Raw genomic sequence first — 19,663 nt, forward strand, 5'->3', positions numbered from 1 at the left:
TGAGTTTTGGGGGAAATCATGTACTACACACTCCATCATTAACAATGTTCTATGGACCAACTGTGTCATATCTATCTGGAACATACAGAGAAATTGAAGGCAACTTCTGAGTAATTCGTGTCAGTTTCAGTGTGACAGAACCAATGGGATTACAGGCAAGTATTCTGCCACCCTCCAGAGTATAATGTTCCCCATGAACTTTAGTTAAATTTATAGCTTTGCTTAGACAAATAGCTGTGAACAAGATAGCTGCTTTCTGACGAGATACAGACAGAAAAAAAATTTGTTCTCAAAAACATAATTGCTGCTATCCATCATCTGTATCTCATCCCAAAAGTGGTCTGCTGCAAGTGTTCTCCTTGGAGTAGCTGTGGGAAATACTATTTGAATCTTCCAGAACCTGATAACACAAAAAAGTATCATGACACAACTTGGCACCAGATACCATCATTTCTGGTCTGCTTGAATTTCTCGGTAGAAGAAGGAAAGATTTTTTTCTTACTTTTGTCTCTCTTCTCATTCAGCTCCAGCTCCTGAGACAGTCTTTCCACTCCAGCTGGAGCTCTCCAAGAGGAACACCCTTATTTCTGGCAGAGAAGAAGAAAGATCCTGGTCAGAGCACGGGAAGCAGGGTGCTCTAGGCATCATGCCACCACTGCTGGAGCATCATCCCTTCATGAGCAGGGCAGAAATACAGCCCTGCCAGGCAAAGGGGTGCAAGGCCTAGGACAAGGAATGCTACCACTTCATGGGATTTTGGTATCAAGAAGTTTCATGTTTGTTTGAAATCACATTGCTCCCAGAGCATCTGTGCACCCAGGGCATTTGAAACTGCGTTGCAAAGGTGCTCAGGGGAGCAGTTACTGATGGCACATGGGCTGGCCAGGGCTGTGACCACACCTCAGCAGCAATGCAGCCTCTTCTGAAAGAATTACTCAGACTTCTGTTTTCTCTCCTAAGCAAATTATTGTAAGGGTTGCCTAGCTCCACAAGGATAGGTAATTATCTTGAAAATAAAATAAAATAAAAGAGCATAGCATAGCATAGCATAGCATAGCATAGCATACAATAGCATAGCATACAATAGCATAGCATAGCATAGCATAGCATAGCATAGCATAGCATAGCATAGAATAGAATAGAATAGAATAGAATAGAATAGAATAGAATAGAATAGAATAGAATAGAATAGAATAGAATTGAATAAAATTGAATAAAATTGAATAAAATTGAATGGAATTAATTATTTTCAAAATGCTATGATTTCGGGGCTCAAGCTCTAAAAAGTCATTGTCCATACTCTTTCTCCTTGTCCTTCTCCTGACAGGTGGGAGAAAAAAAATCTCCAGTGTTTCATACTATCAAGAAATGCATTTTATTTTCATATTGACTAAACATTTCCTGTTATATAGATATTTTACTTCTCTTTATTTTGGTTTAGTCTATATCAAATGTGAAAAATGACAACAGGAATTGATGTCCTTGTTTTTTCTGCTGTTACTGATACCAGACCTCAGATCCACAGAGAGCTGGTAATGTCGAATAAAGGAAATAGACTCAATTGCAACTATAATGGTTTATTATTTCTTAACCTTTATCCTATAACACCCTCCAACCTTCCACTTTTCTGGGGGACAGAAGAACACCAACTCCCATAAATGGGAAAACAGGAAAAAGAAAGAGATTTGAACTGCGTAAAGTGCAAAACGATTTCTGCTTCTGTATCAAATGCAAACAAAACAGACACATTTTCAGTTGGGTACACAAATTTTGTGTTTTTAATTGCACGATATATGGTATCACAGAAATGTCAACCCTGAGCAGCATTTTCTGTGCTGCTGTTCACTCCGCTGCTCTTATGGAGCAGAGCTGCTCACCCAGTGCCCCAACCTCTCAAGACATTTCAACATTTCATAAAAAGCTTCTGGAAGGTTTGATATTTTTTCCAGTATCCACAAAGACCCTAGTAATTTATTTTTTGGTAGTAAGTCCTACTCATTAATTGAATTTCAGCATTTTCCTGTGTGGTTTTAAAGGTAATTTGGCCAGAGGTAAGACTACAGACCCCAAGGGCTGTAGTTAGCATTTGTTTCACATAAGTCACAGCTTGCTTTAGGTTATATTTTCTTTGGAATGGAAAGGTAATTTGTTTAGTTATGTTGGTCTGAGGGCATCAAGCTGGACCATACTGTCACTGGTAACAAAAACAAGCTCACAGACTGCTCAGGACATCAGCAAAAGTAATTGGTCAAATTACTTCAGCCAGCCATAACTCTAAAGGTAGACGTCTGATAAGTAAGTCTTCATCTTTCAGGAGCTATCAGTTCATACATCATTCTTGACATGAAAAGGGCCTCATTTCTATGGCTTTAGCACCAGAAAGGTTTTTTCTCCTTAAAAATAACAGCTGTGCACAAGATAGCATTGAAAATTTTTTACCAGTATCTATTGTCTTACTGAGTCATACCTTAAGAACAGTTCTCACTGGATATTTGAGTGTATTTTGTAATTGTACTACTCATTCACTGAGGCAACACCTTTCAAATCAAGCCTTAATACTAACTCCTAGCAAAAGAAGCTATCACGTTTCCATCTGCTAACAGTAAGATGAAATATTTATTTATTTAATTGTTTGTGCGCAAGTGGCTTCTCTGTCATCATTATATCTCAGTCTAACAGAAAAATCTTATAAACTAAAAGAGCATTTTTAAACTTATGAGTTATATGGCCTCTCTTTTTAAAATCCTCATGCTCCACTTCACAGCAATGTGAAATTATTATAAGGAGCAAGACAGTAGTCTTGTTCATGAATAACATGAGGATGTTCTCTCTGTTGCTGGAGCAGGTATCACCCAAACCCCTCTGGTGAACAGTGCAGGCAGGCTCCCAGGTCTGAGTACCTGTGACTTTCCTTCTTTGCTTTAAGATGGAAGGAGCCCTGTCACAAACAGCTATGTCTAACAGATAATACTGAATATAGATCCAGATACTGTGTTTCTTTCCTTATATTGACTTTGATGAAGAATTAAAATTTAGGAAGAGTAAAGACATCTCTGCCCTTGAAGTTTAGTTCTCTTCACAACTGAAAAAGTTGCACCACTGTCATATTACAATTCATTTACCTCCTGGTTTGGTAATGTTTTTGCTATTGTCAAGATTTAATAGGTCTGCCTGCTTTGGTTTTGACAGAATTAATGACTCTAGAGGATCAAAGGTGTTAGCATGACCCTAGCTTTTTATAGCATTAAATTACAGCATTAAAAAACGTACAAGGTTCCAGATGCAAGAATTTCGGTCTCCTTAGTCTGGTAATCTTTTAATGTTGTCAGGAAGGAAACATTATGTGAGGCATCTGAAATGTGACTCATTAAACTTTTTGTTCCAACAACATATCTTATAAATGTTTTTTAAAATTGAAGAGACATAAATAAATTCTGTTCCATATTATCTTCTCATCCCTTCTTTGATAGGAAGGAGGAGAAAAGAAGGGATATCATCCTGGGTCATGCATACCGACTAAAATTCCTGCTTTGGCAAACTGTGTAGAGAAGCAGCTGTGCATAGGCATATCACTGGTGAAACAAAGATCACCCCAAGTTATGAGACAGAATTTGCAAATACCAAAGTCCCTCCCCTGAATAAGCCTCCATGGATACCTGGAGCTTGGACTCCATGTTTAGGCACCACAGAGGTAACCTGAGGTAAAATAAAGGTGGTACTCTTGTGCAGATGTTACCTCAGACCAAGGGGGAGGCAAACAAAGCTAGGGGAGAAGAATGTATCACTGATAATGGATAAGGAAAGCCAGCACAACTGTGCTGAAATCAGCTCCTTTTCTAGCTATTTTTATGTCTGCACCACATAGTTTACAATCAAACTAATTTTGTTTGTATCACTTAGCGAAAGTTCTTCCTCCTTACACGTACTCTAGTATCCAAAGAGTGATACTTCTGCAGTATTCAGCTAATATATAAATATCCTGATGATAATCAGAAATGGACAAATCAGCAACCACATCCCAAATGGATCTCAGCATGCAAGTCTTGATTATATAGAGTTTGATATATATGAGTACATGGGCAATCAGGCAGTTTCTTCTTGAAAGCCCACAATGTAACACTGAATTCCAGCCACTACACAAGAATATGTGCAGACAGGAAACATAACCTTTGCTACTCTCTTTTTTCAAACCCAGGTACAAGCTACTGAAAAAATAAATACTATGCTTTTAGTTCTTCCCATTTTTGGCTTGTTTTGCTTTTCTACCTGTTTTCATATTTCAACAAGTCATTCTAATATGTGACCAGAAAAAGAAAAGAGAGGCATTACAATACCAAAAAAACCTGCTCATCTGGGTTTAATAGTTCTATTTTTATAATTATTGATTGAAAATTACTCTCTCTGCAAGCTGTTGAAAGATGTTTTCATGATACATTTTGCATTAAAAACGCCAATCTTCCTGCTCAATAGTTCTGCCTTTATTTTGCCTAGTCCTTCATCTGCTAAAAGGAGTCTCCTTTGTGTGACACTCCTTTGTGCAGCCCACAAGCACACCTCGTTCTGCCATTATTTGTAGCAGGACTGTCTCAGAGGGTCACTGAGATGAGGCAGATTAGAAGAAATGCTAACTTAAAGTGAATGACAAATGATGCAGGGGGATGCATGAGTACCAGCCACTTGATAATCACTGCAGGGTAAGTTTGGCTAGACTGCATGTCAGGGCTGTATGATGCTGCCAGTGCCTGGCACATCCTGAAAGGCACCAAGAATGATCTGATATGGAGATCCATGGGTTGAATCCATGGGCAGTTAGTCTTTTGGATTATCCAAGTACCAAATGCACCAGTAATCCTTTGCCTGAGCCTGACATCTGGGAATTGACAGCTCCTCATCATATTGCATGTCTTGGAAGCCAAGGTTCTGCCTTGCTTTAGTGCAAGAAAGGGGGGCTGGGGAACCCTTTGCTATCCAGGGCTTTGAACCATTCACCATTGCCTTCCTCACTATCAGCAGCCTCCAGCCTGGGGAAAGGAGCTATAATCACTCCAGTGAAATATTAAGTGTGAGTGCAGGTCTGACAGAGACAGGCACTGTCACCACTGATGCAGGTGCTGGTGTAAGAGCAAGAAAGGCAAAGGCAGGGAATTATGTGGAAGCACCATTCCCAGGGTCACACTGCAGTCTGTCTGACAGAGAAGTGTCAGTTTCTGGCAGAGATGTGGCTTTGTGGTGCCTCCCAAGCAGGCAGCAGAGAGGGCACTGCCCTCCAGCTGCTAGTGGGCTAAAATTTTTCTACTGAGATGTTGCTTCCTGGGGCTACTGTTTCTCTTTTTGTATTTGTAGGCGTCTTTCTCATTACTATTATGTGCATCAGATTTTCCTGAAGGCTATTAGAGTTTCAGAGCTAAATCCATGAAGCCACAAACTCACTGAGTCTCAAAAGGCAACTTGCACTTTATGATTGTCAGACATTTGTAAATTGCATGGTCACCAGGAGTTTCAGTACATAGCAGAGAACTCTTTTTGCATGTGCCCTGAAAAGTTTTGCTCCCAAAGGATGTTGATTAAAAATTTTAATAGGGGTTTTAAAAGCCAAGCTACATGAAAATGCTCAGCCTTTAAGCACTGTCCCCAGCATTAATAAAATTACTGGGAATACACTCTGCATTTGTGTTACAATTATCCCTTAGCTTCTATTTTGTTCCTCTAGATCATCTTGCTTCCTTCAAGTATCCTGTCTCCATGATTTATTGCTAGATCTGCTTTGTCACCATCTGCTCTGCTATTGCTCAAGAAAGAACAAATCCCCAGAAAATATTACTGTCCAGACTAAGCACTATATAAGCATCCTTTGCACATTCAGCCAAACATTGACTAATGGCGAGCTAGGCTATAATCACAAATTCCCTCCTTTCCTGCTCACTACAGTTCAAATTCATATAAAAAACTTGGTGGTATTCAGCTATCCTCCTTGGGGATATAGGTTACCATCTGTCTGGTTTCCAGCGGTACATTTAAAAAACATTTGTCCCATTTTCATAAAACATCCTGCTGTACAGAAACCATTTTAATATCTAATTACACAGCATTATGTATCACATATGTCACAACCAGAATAATTTGGCCTAAGTTTCTCTTATCTAGTCTAGTCTGTTTTGCTCCTTTAAATTAAGTTATCCAAACACCTACAAATAAAATAGCATGCCTCTAGCTAGAGTAATTAAAAAAAATAAACTAAGTAAATACTGAACTGCCTGAAGAATATTTTGGATTGAATCTGGTAATTTATATAAGATTTTAATTTAAAAAGGAAGCAACATTTTAAACTAAAGGTTAGTGCACTTACCATTCCATTAAAAAATGAAATCCAAATTAGTAAAAGCAGACAAGAAAACGGTGAAAGGCATTAGTTATTATAGTGCCAAAACATATGCCAAAAATTTAGTAACATCAATTATTCTTTCACACTCCTCAAATCTTTCTAGTTGTCACCAGAGGACAGTCACTCTGTAGTCAGTCAGGGGACAGCCTCTTCCCAAGCCACATCTGCTCTGGGTACTTGACACAAAGCCTACTCAAGCCTGTGGGAAGATTCCCACTGGCTTCACCAAGCCATGGTGCTGTCAGGGACAGCACTAATATACTCCAGGGCCTATTTTCCCCACCTTTCTTTGACTCCTGGGTGCCTCCCTAGAATTTATACTTTTCTTCACTAGTAGCAACAAGTATTGTTTTTTCTTCACTAGTAGAACAAGTACATGTCCAAGATCAGAGGGATGTGCACTCATGTCTCTTAAGGTTGTTTAGCTTTACACAATTGTCAAAAATATTTACTTTTGTTACTATAGTCACTAGAAAGAAACTCATAATGCTAGCTGTTTATTTTCTTTTTATTCTCATTATGCTGGGCTTGACAGCATGACATCAAGATTATCTGGGTATATTTCAGGTTCAGAGGATTCTTACCAATAGCTGTGTAGACTTAGATGTCAGGCTGCACTTGCTTATAATGAAAATATCTGGTTCTATCTTCTGGGACTCTTGTGACTATCATCCTTACTTCGGGCCAACTATTTACCAACTGCAGTCATATGGATTTACTCAAACATGGGATGCAGACTGGAGTGTGCAGCATTCAGAAACTACTCTGATGAAAAGTGTTTGAACTGTGACTTTGGGTGTCCTTCAGAAATTTTCCTTGTACAATGACACTGTGAACTTCAGCTGCAGCAGTCTTACAGAATAAAGAAAAGATTTCTCATATGTTCTCTGTGTTCTCCTGAAATATGGTGTGGCATTTACCAAACACACACCTCTAAGCACAAAGTGTAAGTTTATAGTTCCCATTTCTAAGTGTAAACATGCTTGAGATTTTGCTTTTGACAAGTACCCTTGACGGATTTACACTTGTGGAAATTGGAACTGGATTCCTGCAGGGTGCAAGTCTGACTATTGCATGTAAGAATACAAATGTATTTCTGAAATTCACGTAAGCAAAGCTCTAACTCTGAAAGAATTGCAGATTGTATTTTCACCCTTTAAGTTGAAGTTATTCTTTTGAAAAATCCCTTGTTGTTTTATTTCATCACTCTTTTAAATGCGGAGACCCAGGTTCAGACTCAAAATGGAATCTGGGATCCCAGATGATTTCTTTCTCTTCACATATTCATCGCAGCTGTAAAGGTCTGTTGGTTAAATCGGGCGTTTAAAATTACTCCTCTATAATTCTGTGTCTTACAATTCGGCCTTTCCCAATCATCTTTGTAACTCAACTGCCCTCCAAGGATTCACAGAGGAGTGACTGACTGGCATTGAGACTAGATAAATTATTCTGTTGATGGTGCCTAGGAGGAAATAAAATTCACTTGAGTCCCTCAGATCTGGAAAGCCAATGAAGTCAGAAGAAGGAAATAGCAGTAAAAGCTGTGTTTTGTCAAAAAGTCAGTGAGTGTGTGACTGTGAATACCTACAAGGGGTAGTCTCTAGAAAAAGAGGTTACCATTTCTGCAGACACCTTTGACACAGACAAAACCTAGAAATAATGGATGATATCTCCATTACCTAGGACTGTACCTCATTCATTTTCTTTGTGACCAGAAGAATATTTATATAGCAGTTTCTAGCCAGGGAGCTCAAGAAGCTTTAAAAACTACGATTAGTCTCACCTCTGAGTTTGGGCAGTGCTATCTCTATTGCACAGATGGAGCAACATTAACACGGGGAAGTTGTTTATCAAATGAGCAAATCCAGCCTGTAGAGAAGGTAAAGCATAAGCCCCCAAATGCCTGCCCCCTGTTCCTGCACTTTGTCCATTTTTCTGTCAAAGAGCTTTAATGAGCTTTATATATGTATAGAAATATCAATGCATAATAATCTGCCTTAGCATTCTGAGGGAGAGCTAAAAAATGTTAGAATAAGACATAAATCATTGATTAAAATGTCAGAAGTGATGAGAATAAAAGATTGCTTCTGCCTTTGCTGAATTACACATGCAAATTTGCATACACTACAAAATGAACATCTCTAAATGAATGAATTAGAATCTCCTGTAGAAATGACTGAACCACATTTGCATACAACATTTATTAGGAGGAGATGTGCTTATTTTTGGAATAAACAGTGAGAACAAATCCCTGGAATCTGCTGAAGAAACGTGTGCCTGCAGCTCGTCAAAACACACTGTCTGCCCTGCTAGTGCCTGCAAATAAATATGAATTGTGCCCTGAAAAATCATAACTAGAATAATCAGGAAAACTTTAATGCATCCCAAACATTTACAGGAGTTTACCACATTGTTTGTAGTCTGAAAAAAATTAAAACCACTGAGGTTTTTTTTTTATTATTTTCTTTTCCCGCAGCCAGATTAGCGCTTTGGCGGGTTTGACTTCACCATTAGGGCAGGAGCATTCATATTTATTTAAAGCAAACTCTGTATTCTATTAGCTAAAAGACAGGCAACTTTTCAGTAAGACACATCCCAAAGGTATTGATGCAATTAAAAAGTACTGGAATTGGAAAGTACAGCACAGCCTACCTATATATCCAAGACCCCAAAATATCTGGCACAGACAATCATGAAGTAAAAATCCTATCTGAAGTCTATGTTCTTATTCAATTTATTAATTCAAAACATTGTAGTTTTCACAAGATTTCATGAAGTGCTGAATCTTCTTTGAGGTTTTATTTCACCCACAGCTTCTTTTATCTGGAGTGGAGGTGAGCATGCTCAGCTCTGCATTTTCAGCCACCATAAAAACTATTGCGAGTATAGGAAAGTCTTTTCAACTCGTTATAGTTAAAGCACCAGAGAACAGAGGAGAGCAGGAGGAAGCATGTCAAATCCATCCTGAGTCCCACCCACGGGCATCCCACAGGAGACTCAGACCACCCCTTCTTCCGTTGTTGCTAGTTACTTCTTAAAATGAATAGCTTATGGAAAACACATAAACCACTTTTCCCCGGGCACACTATTTGCAGTAGTGACCCTACAACTGTTTCAAAAGATGTGTGTAATCACGTCGTGGTTTAACCCTGGCCAGCAGCTCAGCCCCACTCAGCCTCTCACTCACTCTCTTTGGTGAGATAAGGGAGAGAATCGGAAGGGTAAAATCCCCATAGTAACCACTATGAAAAGAAAATAAACTCTACCGCAGCCAAATTTATCCAAAAAAAAAAAAAAAAAAAACAACAAAAAAACCCCACCACCTTTTCTATACACTGCTGCTTTTTCCTGGGAGGTCTGGTGCCTGTGTTGATGTCTGTCGGCGGCAGCCCGGCCGGGAGCTGGGACAAGGCGCTGGGAGCGCCTCCAAAAGGGGGCCGGGAGCGCCCTCTGGAGGCTCTGCCGGGACCTGCGGGTGTCCGCGCCTCGGGCAGCCCGGCCCGGGGACACTGAGGCCGGTGTCGCAGCCTGAAACTCGTCCTGCTCCTCGTCACTGTCCCCGGGAGAGGGGCCCTGCTCAGCTGTGCCCTCTCTGCCCGGCCAGGCGGGTGCCTCAGGGCAGCCCCAGCGCTCACAGCTTACACCTGAGGCTGACGTGCCTGAGGCACCGGAGGGACCTGGACAAGCTCAACAAGCACGGGAACGTCAGGAGGTTCAACAAAGCCAAACGCAAGGCCCCTCCCTGGGTCGGGACAAGCCCCGGTACCACCGCAGGCTGGGGGTGAATGGCTGGAGAGCAGCCCTGCCGAGGAGGACTTGGGAATGCCGCTGGGTGAGAGGCTGGATGTGACCTGGCAACGTGCTGTTAACGATGGAGAAAAAAAGGCTTCAGGAGACCTTATTGCAGCCTTAAAGGAGGCTTACAAGAAAGATGGGGACAAACTTTTTAGCAGGGTCTATTGCAATAGGACAAGGGGTAGTGGTTATAAAAGTTAGAGAAGTAGGATTTAAGAGAAACCTGGATTCTGCTTGCCAAAGACATTTTCCTGTGACATTCCCAGTTCTCAGAGACATGAAACAACACAGTACCTTGGTACAAACGAATCTCGGACAGCTGGCTACACTATCAGTAACACTATGTACCAGATACCTCTTGAGGAAAACTGTGTGAAAAGGAAGGTGGTGGCATTGTGGCCATTTGCAACACTTCCATTTCTCTGTCACCCTGAAGTGTAGGACACAGGACATCATTCTGTGCAAATCAGGGTCTCAAAACATGCCCAAAAATCAGAAGAACAGCTGTCTGGCTACACATCGTGGCTTCAGATCCCTCAGAGTTTCCTTCCAAAGGCATGAAGACATATCCTCTCACACACAGCAACCTTTCCCTTCTTGGCAATTCTATCTCACTTTTGGCAAGCTTCAATATGTCAGTCCCTCTAAGCCCACAGCTGCAATTTGGAAGGACTAATTTTTTTTATTTTCTTTTTTTTTTTAATCAGACCAAAACACAAGTTTGAGCAAGGAACATGGCATTTATTTGCATCACTATAGCACTTCAGTGCTTTCAGCAGCTTCATCATAACCTGGACTCCTCTGACCAATCCACAGAGCAAGCACAGAGCAATAGGGTGGCTCCTACTCTGGCTCATTGACCTTCCAGGGAGGCAATTTTAAAAGAATTAAAGTTCAGAACCCTTGGGGGCTTCACTTGTAAACATGGGGATTTGATTTGATTTGATTTAAGAGAATATATTCTAGGTTTCATCTTAGTAGTGTCACAAACACATCTACTGGCACTTCTAAGTTGTTTCTCTAGGCAAAGTGAAGCCTGAGGAGATTGTTCTGGTGATTGTTCTTTGTAGTGACCAGATTGTATGTTTTACTTTATGCTAATAGAACACCTAAAGACTCCATCCTCCTCATCATAAACAAGAAAGGCTTCATAGAACAGACTGAAACAAATTAAAAATTCCTCCACCAAGGGGAATCTCCCTCAACTTACAAATCCAAAGACAAGAATAAAAAAAACATATCCAAGCATCTTATCTTTCAAACATAATCATATTCTTGAGAACACAATTTGCATTGCTCTGCATGTATTTTAGGGGAAACAATATATGCTAAATGTGTTTTCTCCATCTTTGGATACGATCTTTTATTTTTGGAGACATGCCAATCAGCTGGCATTCCCTGCTCACCATAATGGACTGAACCTGTCCCCAGAGTCATTCCTCTCAACTTATACGCTGGATGGATTTATCCCTTCGTGTCCTTTCATCAGGTTTCACCAGACAGCTAGTAACAGGAGGCCAGAAGGAAATATTGGCAAATGTGTCAAAAAGTGGTCATAGCTATTTGACCATTCTGAGTCTGAATATAATAAGTATTGATTTTTTTTTCCTCTTCCTTTTGTATTTGGTACCATTAGTTTAGCATTTTGTTACCATATAATTTTTAGAAAAAAAACAGAATCAGTATAAATACAGCCTTTCAGTTCTCAATTTTCTGTGTTAACTACACTCATCTGCACTTGGATTTGGATGCATTTTTGTTAAAAATGTTCTATTATCATTTAAATATATATAAAAAAAAAAAAAAAAAGGAAAGAAAACCCAATCCCATGATTCCAGAAATTTCTGTTAAGTTCAGTAGGGGGGGTACTAAGCATTTACAGTGAAAACCAGACTTGTGCTTCAGGAGCTTCCTTCCCAGTGTGTAAATAACAAACTGCTGCTTATTCTATGGATTTCTACAAGACATATCCAAGCTGATGGGATTCTGACCCAGCAGTCTTCCAGGAGGTACTTAAAAAACAATTATTTCACAGCAGAAGGATTCCTCTTTAGAAACCTCTGTAGAAATAAGTGGAATTTTTATGTGGTTTCTGTTGTTGTGGTTGTCTCTGATTTAATCACAAAGCTTTTAAGTAAATCCCAGCAGCAGGTACGGTGTTATGGCTGTCAGGTAGAGGCACAGAAAAGTCCTTGGGACACAGAAAAGATGGACACTCTCTCTCAGACAGAGACTGTGGAAGATACTATCAACTCAAGTCCCAAACTTCTTCACATTACTTTATTCAGTTTTGCACTTGCCTTGAAACACTGATGATCAAAAAGAGGCTTTGAGGTCTTTTCCCAAACCGATCCAAATTTTTCATTTTTACAATATATAAATTGTGGTCTTAAATACCACGAGTCTCCTAAAATCCAAAGACACCCACTCAGTTTGCAGCTAGCCTAGGGCAGCACAGTTCTTGGGGTAGCTCTGATGTGCTATGGTGCTTGCCACAACAAACCCATGAGAGCGACCTGCGCCCTCGTGGCCTGGAGAACACCTCTAGAAATTACTGACTATAAAGGTGAAGGGAAGAGTCCTCGTTTGGATATCCAAAAACTGTTTATTCAAAGGATCCAGGGAACAGCCTCGAATGAATTCAGGTACAAGAACAGGAGCAGGCTAAGGGCACGGGGTAAAATACTGGGCAAAAGGGCAGGGTCTGAGGGTCAAGGTCCAATAGGGACACGGGAAAGTGGTGTAGGAGGGGGCGGCTAAAGGCCAGGAGACCCAATGGGATAACAGGGGCAGAGCAATGTGGCAGAACAGAGCCAATGGGGGGTGAAGAGAAGGCAGAACGTTCTAGGAAGGGTACATAAATGCTAAACAGGGACTGAAGAAGAGTGGTATCACTCTTTGTATAGCTTATACAACCTAGTAGAATACCAGAGCCCAAAAGGTATTAACATGTGGCTGTAAAGGCCCATGAGAATAAGGTTTTCCTCACACTAATCTAGAGGGGCATCTCTCCTCTCTTGTGTTGTCCCCTCCAGGGTTGGGACATTTTGGTAACAGGCCCATGGGCCTCCACACTGATGAACCTCCAGTTCAGCACACATTGGCCTTCTCTGTAAGAACTATGAACCACCAAAAACTGGTCACTCTTTTCCCTACAACGCAAAGATCTCCTGCCCACTAGTCTCTGAACCTGCCTAAACCACACCATCAGAACCAGCACCTCAGTTCAGCTGAGAGTGGGTGCTCCATACCATGGTCAGAAACAGAGCAGTTCATACCCAGTGGCCTCGTGGGACAGTCTTGTTGTACTGGAGCTGTGAGTTTAAGCTGAATGGGACTCTTCCCCAGACCTCCCACTTCTTACATTTCCCTCTCCAACCAGAGAGTATTGCTCAATAGCAAGCCCTCTGACTGTATTTCATGCTCTGGGGGACATGAAACTCACAGTGAGGAGCAATAGTCTCTGCTCTACCTTTTCAAGGAACTCGTGCAAGTTCTTAGCAGAAGGAAAGACTCTGATATGGAACTAATAACCAACAGCTCTGAATGGAAAAGCTGGTGGTCTAGCAGGAGGGGGGATCATTTCTTGAGTGACCATTAAACGGCATTTGGAATCATCCTATTGGTCAATACATCCCCCCTGAATATTATGGGTTTTTTTAAAAAATATTCACTTTATTTAGTTGCTAAACAGTTAGTGTCTGAATTTCCAACATCTGCAATAAATTTACCAAGCCTAACAAGTAATTACAAGAGTTTCCCAAAGCCCTGAAAACCTTGCCCCTCTGTCAGCAACAGCTGCTCCATTAGTTTAATAGTTTGCATAGTGCCCTCAAGATCCTTGAATTGCTGCTTTATATTTCTGCCTTTGCAACACTGATGTATTTTGAGAGCCTTTTTGTCACCAACCCACTCTACTCCTTCTAAAGAGAAATATATGAAAACAGGAAACTCTCCTCTATGGTTGCAAGCAAATGGTACCAATGGTCGATGAGATGTGAAACATTCGCAGGAAATTTCCCCCTCCTCTGTACTTCTGGAAGGGTGTTTTACAATGTTGTCAGCATAAATTAATGAAAGCACTGTAACATCTGAACATTATATAAAAGAAGGGTGGTAGCTTTCAAAAGAAATTACTTTTCAGAGTGAAACAGTAGGAGCATACAGACAATTCTAAAAATACTTCCTGAGTTTGTGTTGCCCATTATTGTTAAATATTCCAAGTCCCAGAAAAAGTTTGCTTTATCTTTATTATTATTTTTTCATTTTCTTTGAAATTATAAAAATGCCTTAAAACCACTTAAACAGCGCATTCAAAACAAATACAGTGTGTTTAACGCATTCTGTCAGAATATGTTTCAACTAGAAAAATTCCCCAACTCAATACTGAAAGGTCTTGCAGGGTGGTTTTCTATAACATTTTGCTTCAGTTAGTAAAACTTTTTTTAAAAAGTTATATCTCTTGCAACATATTTGGTTTAGATTAGTTTCATTTCATCCTCAAGTTATTTAGTTCAGAAATTTTAAATCAAAAATAAAATTTTAAATGTAATTATTGGCAATCAGAACATTCAGCTATCTTTCTCCACAGAATTATTTTTTTTGTATGTCTTCCAGAATGGAAATTCTACTAGAAATCCCCACAGAAACAGGGCTCTGTGCACAGCTTTCACTAAAAACAGTAATCCTATTGTCAGCTCTGTGGGAACTTGCTGTCCCAAGCTCCTTAGCATCACCCCTCTGCTCCCTTAGCAGTATTAATGAAGATGTGGTGTCTCAAGGACTGATAGATTTGAATTTAGGGCCACAGTTTATCAGAAGGTTTCCAGGTTTCAGAGCTTCAGGACAGGGTTGACTCCAAGGCTGGCTCCAGCTCTCCACACAGAGACACCTGAAAGAAGATATCTTTGGATGCCAGTTCAGCTGAGTCCATCAGCTCAGCCAGGCACAGCCCGTGTGTGGAGGCTAGCTTTGGAGCAGGCTGTAGGCCCATGGCCTGCCAGCCCTGCCTGAGAGCTAGCCTGGGAATTTCATGGGAGGATTCCAAACAATCCTCAAAGACAGAAAACAGCCTGCAGGTGCTGTTTGTCTGTTCCCTTGTTTTCCTTGCAGGAGAAAGTCAGGGGGTGCTGAACCCCACTGACCAATGATGGTAATGTAGCACTATACTAACCAATAAGAGTTTCTTTTCTGTACTTTCCACAAACTAGTCTATATAACATGGCTGTAGCAATAAACTAGGGATTCTCTCGTGTTCTGACTCCCTTGAGAGTCCCTGTCGTTCTTTCCTGCTGTTCCCAATTAGAACGACACCCGTGAGCAGATGCAGGGGGGCTCCAGAGTCCATTCCAGCTGAGTCAGTGTGGATGGAGATGAGGAAGCCTTTACACCAGCCCTCAGGAAGCCTGACAGAAGGGTGCCCTACCTCTCCTTTGGATTCAGATCCACAAGTTCTTTCCCAAAGCAGAATACTGAAAATAAGGGTTTTCCATGTAATCAGTTTTGCTGTGGGCCCATTCATGTCTCTCCAGTTTCTGTCCCCATGAGTGCTGTGAAGTAGAATCTGCCTTTCTAAAGCACTCAAAGTACAAAGTACAAGTACAAGTGCTTGGAGGGCTGGGATCCATGGCACAGCCAGAGGCAGAGCTGGAGTAGCCAGCCCCTGGGTCCTCCCCAGCCTCTGTTGCCAAGTGGATACCCTCCCTCTGTGAGACTGATGTCACCCCTGCAAGACACCAGCCAGGAGAAAGGGAGTCAAGGAAATGAACCATCTTTAGACACTAACAGGTTGTTTTAACAAAACAATGTTAAGAATCAAGCAAGCAACAAAGAGAAGTGCTAGGCCTAAGCAGGAGTCCCCCTGGCAGTTGCTCAGGGGAGGTCAGCAGCGTTGCTGCTGTCCTGCAAGGATGTGCCAACATGTTTTTCTCACCAGGTTACAGTAAGGATCACCAGTTCTGTCCACTGGTGATCCCCTTCAGGGATGAGCTGCCTTGATGTACCTACAGCTCTCCAGCTCACCTATGCGTAAAAAACTGCTCTGTTTTAAGTCATTGTGGTCAAATCTGTGTATTTCTCTATTCATATATTAATTAAAAGCTGTCCTAGGTTTAGATTGTCACTCTTCAAATATAAGGCTCAGTGGTTGTCTTGAGAATGTAGCATATAGAAGGAAGCATTGACAAAGGGCTGAGAATAAACAGGAAGATAATCTACCACAGTACAGAGGTACAAACCCATGATATACACAAATTTTGAAGACTATTAAGTTCAAGTCTTAGTAAGGAGATGAATGAAAAGCTAATATGATAAAACCATCTTCATTTACAGGCAATCATCATACACAGTTACCTGCATGATGACCCAAAACTTCATTGATAATGTACATTATGCAATAAATCATTGTTCTGATGTTCTCATATTGTCACATAATTAATCTCTCTATTTCTTGTAAGTGCAAATCCTGCAAGAAGCAGAGAAGTACTGCTATTCCATTTTGGCAGTCATAACCTTCTGTAGCTCAGGTCTTTGGCATTGCACGGCATTTCAGTGTTCACCCTCACACATCCAATCTGTGTGAGCAGCTTCATGACTTCCCTTCTCCATTTTAAAAGCCTTCTTAATTGCCATTTATGCTCGTTTACAACCAAGAGGCCTAGATCTACAAAAGAAAGTCTAAACAAATTGTGGTGTCTAAAGCCAGAGGATTTTACAAAGGCCAAGTAAAAATGAGCTCAGAAGAGATTAGACACATTCATGGATAGTGGCGCTATTGCTGACTACTAAACATGGGTTCAGAGGCAATCTCTATCTTAGAAAGTCCTTCAGTATCTAAAAGGAAGGCTTGTGCACTGTTATTTGTGTTTCTTGGGCATCCACTTCTGGCACTTTCAGAGAGCAAATTCTGAGCCAAATGCAGGTGCTCTCTTCCCAGCCTGGTGTCTCCGATATCATTAATTTCCAGAGCAGAATGGACACACTTGCTCGTGAGGCACCAGACAAGAAAGGTGCAGTTCCTGCTCCTTGAGCTGAAGGGAAACATGGTTCAAATTTGGAGTAGAGCTGCCTTAAACAGCACTTGGAGTGTCTGCAGTGCCCACTCTCAAAGCCCACAAGGCTGCACAGAGCTAGAACTCAACACATTTCTCTGCTTTGTTTCTTTACTCAGGGAAGGCAGAGTGTGTGGCAGGAGCAGGAATCGAAAAACACAGATCAATGGAAGAAAATCCAACCAAGCTACACATGCAGACATCCACAGCCTTCAGTTTAATGCTGCTAATAACAGTTTGACTGATGCAGAATAGATCCCTAAGTTACAGACTCCTGTGTCGATAACTGAAGATAACTGGTTTCAAGAAAGGATCACAGATCCAGAAACATGCAGAATCAGGGCCTGGAGGGGTTCCAGACTCAGCACCAGCATGCTCCTCTTGGTGACACCTTGCCCCACTTCACCTGCTTGGAGAAAATACAGTGGAACCCAGTCCCCCAGCAGGACTCCCCCACAGGAGAGCCAGCCCAGCCTTTTTTCTCTAGCCACCTATTTGCATTTTGACATCATTAATCATTTCTCTATATAAATATCCTATCTGCTCAGGAGTATGGCACTGTGTGACCTTTTCACCTTCAACTTTTTCTACACTGGCGAAAGCTATGTCTTTTAGGCATAAAATCCTGGTATGTCATAAGCTCAGCCTTCTTATACAGAAAGTATGTCACCCTATTTTGATCTCAAGAATCTCTAGCTGCAGCCCTAAACCCTACTTATTGTGATGAATCATAATAATCAATATATACTGTACGCTTTCTTTCATATTTTCATATATAAATTGCCCATTCCCTTAAGAATTGGTGTGGGAAAATATATTCTGTAGCATTTTTCGTAACAAAATAGTTACAGCCTATGCTACATACTAGAAATTCAGCAAGACACCACAAGAAATCAATAAAAACACAAATTGCTCCATCAATACGTACATTCATTTATACTCTTCAAGGTTATCTTTGCTATGCCAGCACAGAGACACATTTTCTCCATATATAGCCTTGCATATTAAACCAGGCAAGAGAGAAAGGAACGGAAACAAAAGCTATCAGTACAAATCTAATCTAGCGAGCATGTACATTCAAAGACTTTAGAGTTGGTTTTCCTCTCTGTTCAGGAAGCAGTCTGCAATCTGGGCACACCAGCTGACACAGACTCTCCATTCCCTGTAAAATTATATTCTCCCAAGGCAGATATGTTTAGTCATAGAAAATAACCCCAAATTCATCTTATGTACATATCACTCTATCCATTGGTACAACATCTAAGAACAGGACTTTTTTTTTTTTTTTGCATCATTGAAAGATGAATGTGTTATGACCAATGAATTGATGGGTTAAATTCTGGCTCGTGGTCATCCATGTCAAAGGAGCACAAAGAGAATCCATATAAGCATCTTTCAGGCACTTCACATACATGGACTTGAGCTGGAACCCACTGCTCCAGGAAGACCACACACTGCTTACATTTTTACCCACATTCCCATTCATGGATTATGGTGGTGATATTTTCAAGGCAGAGCTAGGTCTGTTGTGCAGAAAAACACATTCTGCAACCATTGGAGCTTGGGGATGGAAGAGTAAGAAAATGGAAAAATACTAGGAAAGATGTAAGGTAGGATCTGTCAGAGGTCTCTATTTAATAGAGTCTGAACAAGCATAGAACTGGGAAAGATTTCTTTGTGTGAGGTCTCTGTTGCAGACCAGCTGCTCTGGGAGATGCCTTTCTTTCTGTAGCAGTCAGCCATTGCAGAAAACAGCATTTCAAGAGACTACCCTGGTGAATACCTCCACTGCTATTTTGGCATGGTATTAATATTGCACACCATAATACATTGCTTAGTTGCAGAATTCTAATTGCACCATTTATTATTTGTACTAATCAGTCAAAGCCTGTCTTGCCATGCCTGTGTCACTGGTATTTTCCCAATCTGTCCAGTCCTGATGCAGTCTCTTGCCTCGTATTTCTATTGCGCTTACTATTAAACACAAAAATTCTGCAAGGTTAAGCTGAACATGCACTTCCTACTGGGAACTGACCATTACATAGCTTATGTTGGATATCCATTATTTTTGTAGGCAGATCACCATGGTGTTCACAAGAAGAGAAAATGAGCCTTGAAAAAGCACAGAAAGAGCTGCTTCCTTCATGCCACCTTCCTGATGCTGAGGGCATGGGCAAGAGTTATTCTTTTCACTCTTATCCACTGCTAGTGAGAACATCAAGGCATAGATGTGAATTAATTTGATATGTTCTAGGCATCTCAAATCTTAATGTAGGGTCAGCCATGTGTTACTGCAGAGTGTGTCATGGATTAGTTCTTTAGTTTCTTATCAGATTTCCATGCCTAGAACTTCTCATGCCTAGAATATCTCATCCAACTAGTTTTCTGTTCTGAAAACCTGTTTAATTTTTAAATAATATGGATTTTTCTTTTTCCA

This window comes from Poecile atricapillus, chromosome 4 (assembly GCF_030490865.1).
Source record: "Poecile atricapillus isolate bPoeAtr1 chromosome 4, bPoeAtr1.hap1, whole genome shotgun sequence".
Taxonomy (NCBI): Eukaryota; Metazoa; Chordata; class Aves; order Passeriformes; family Paridae; genus Poecile; species Poecile atricapillus.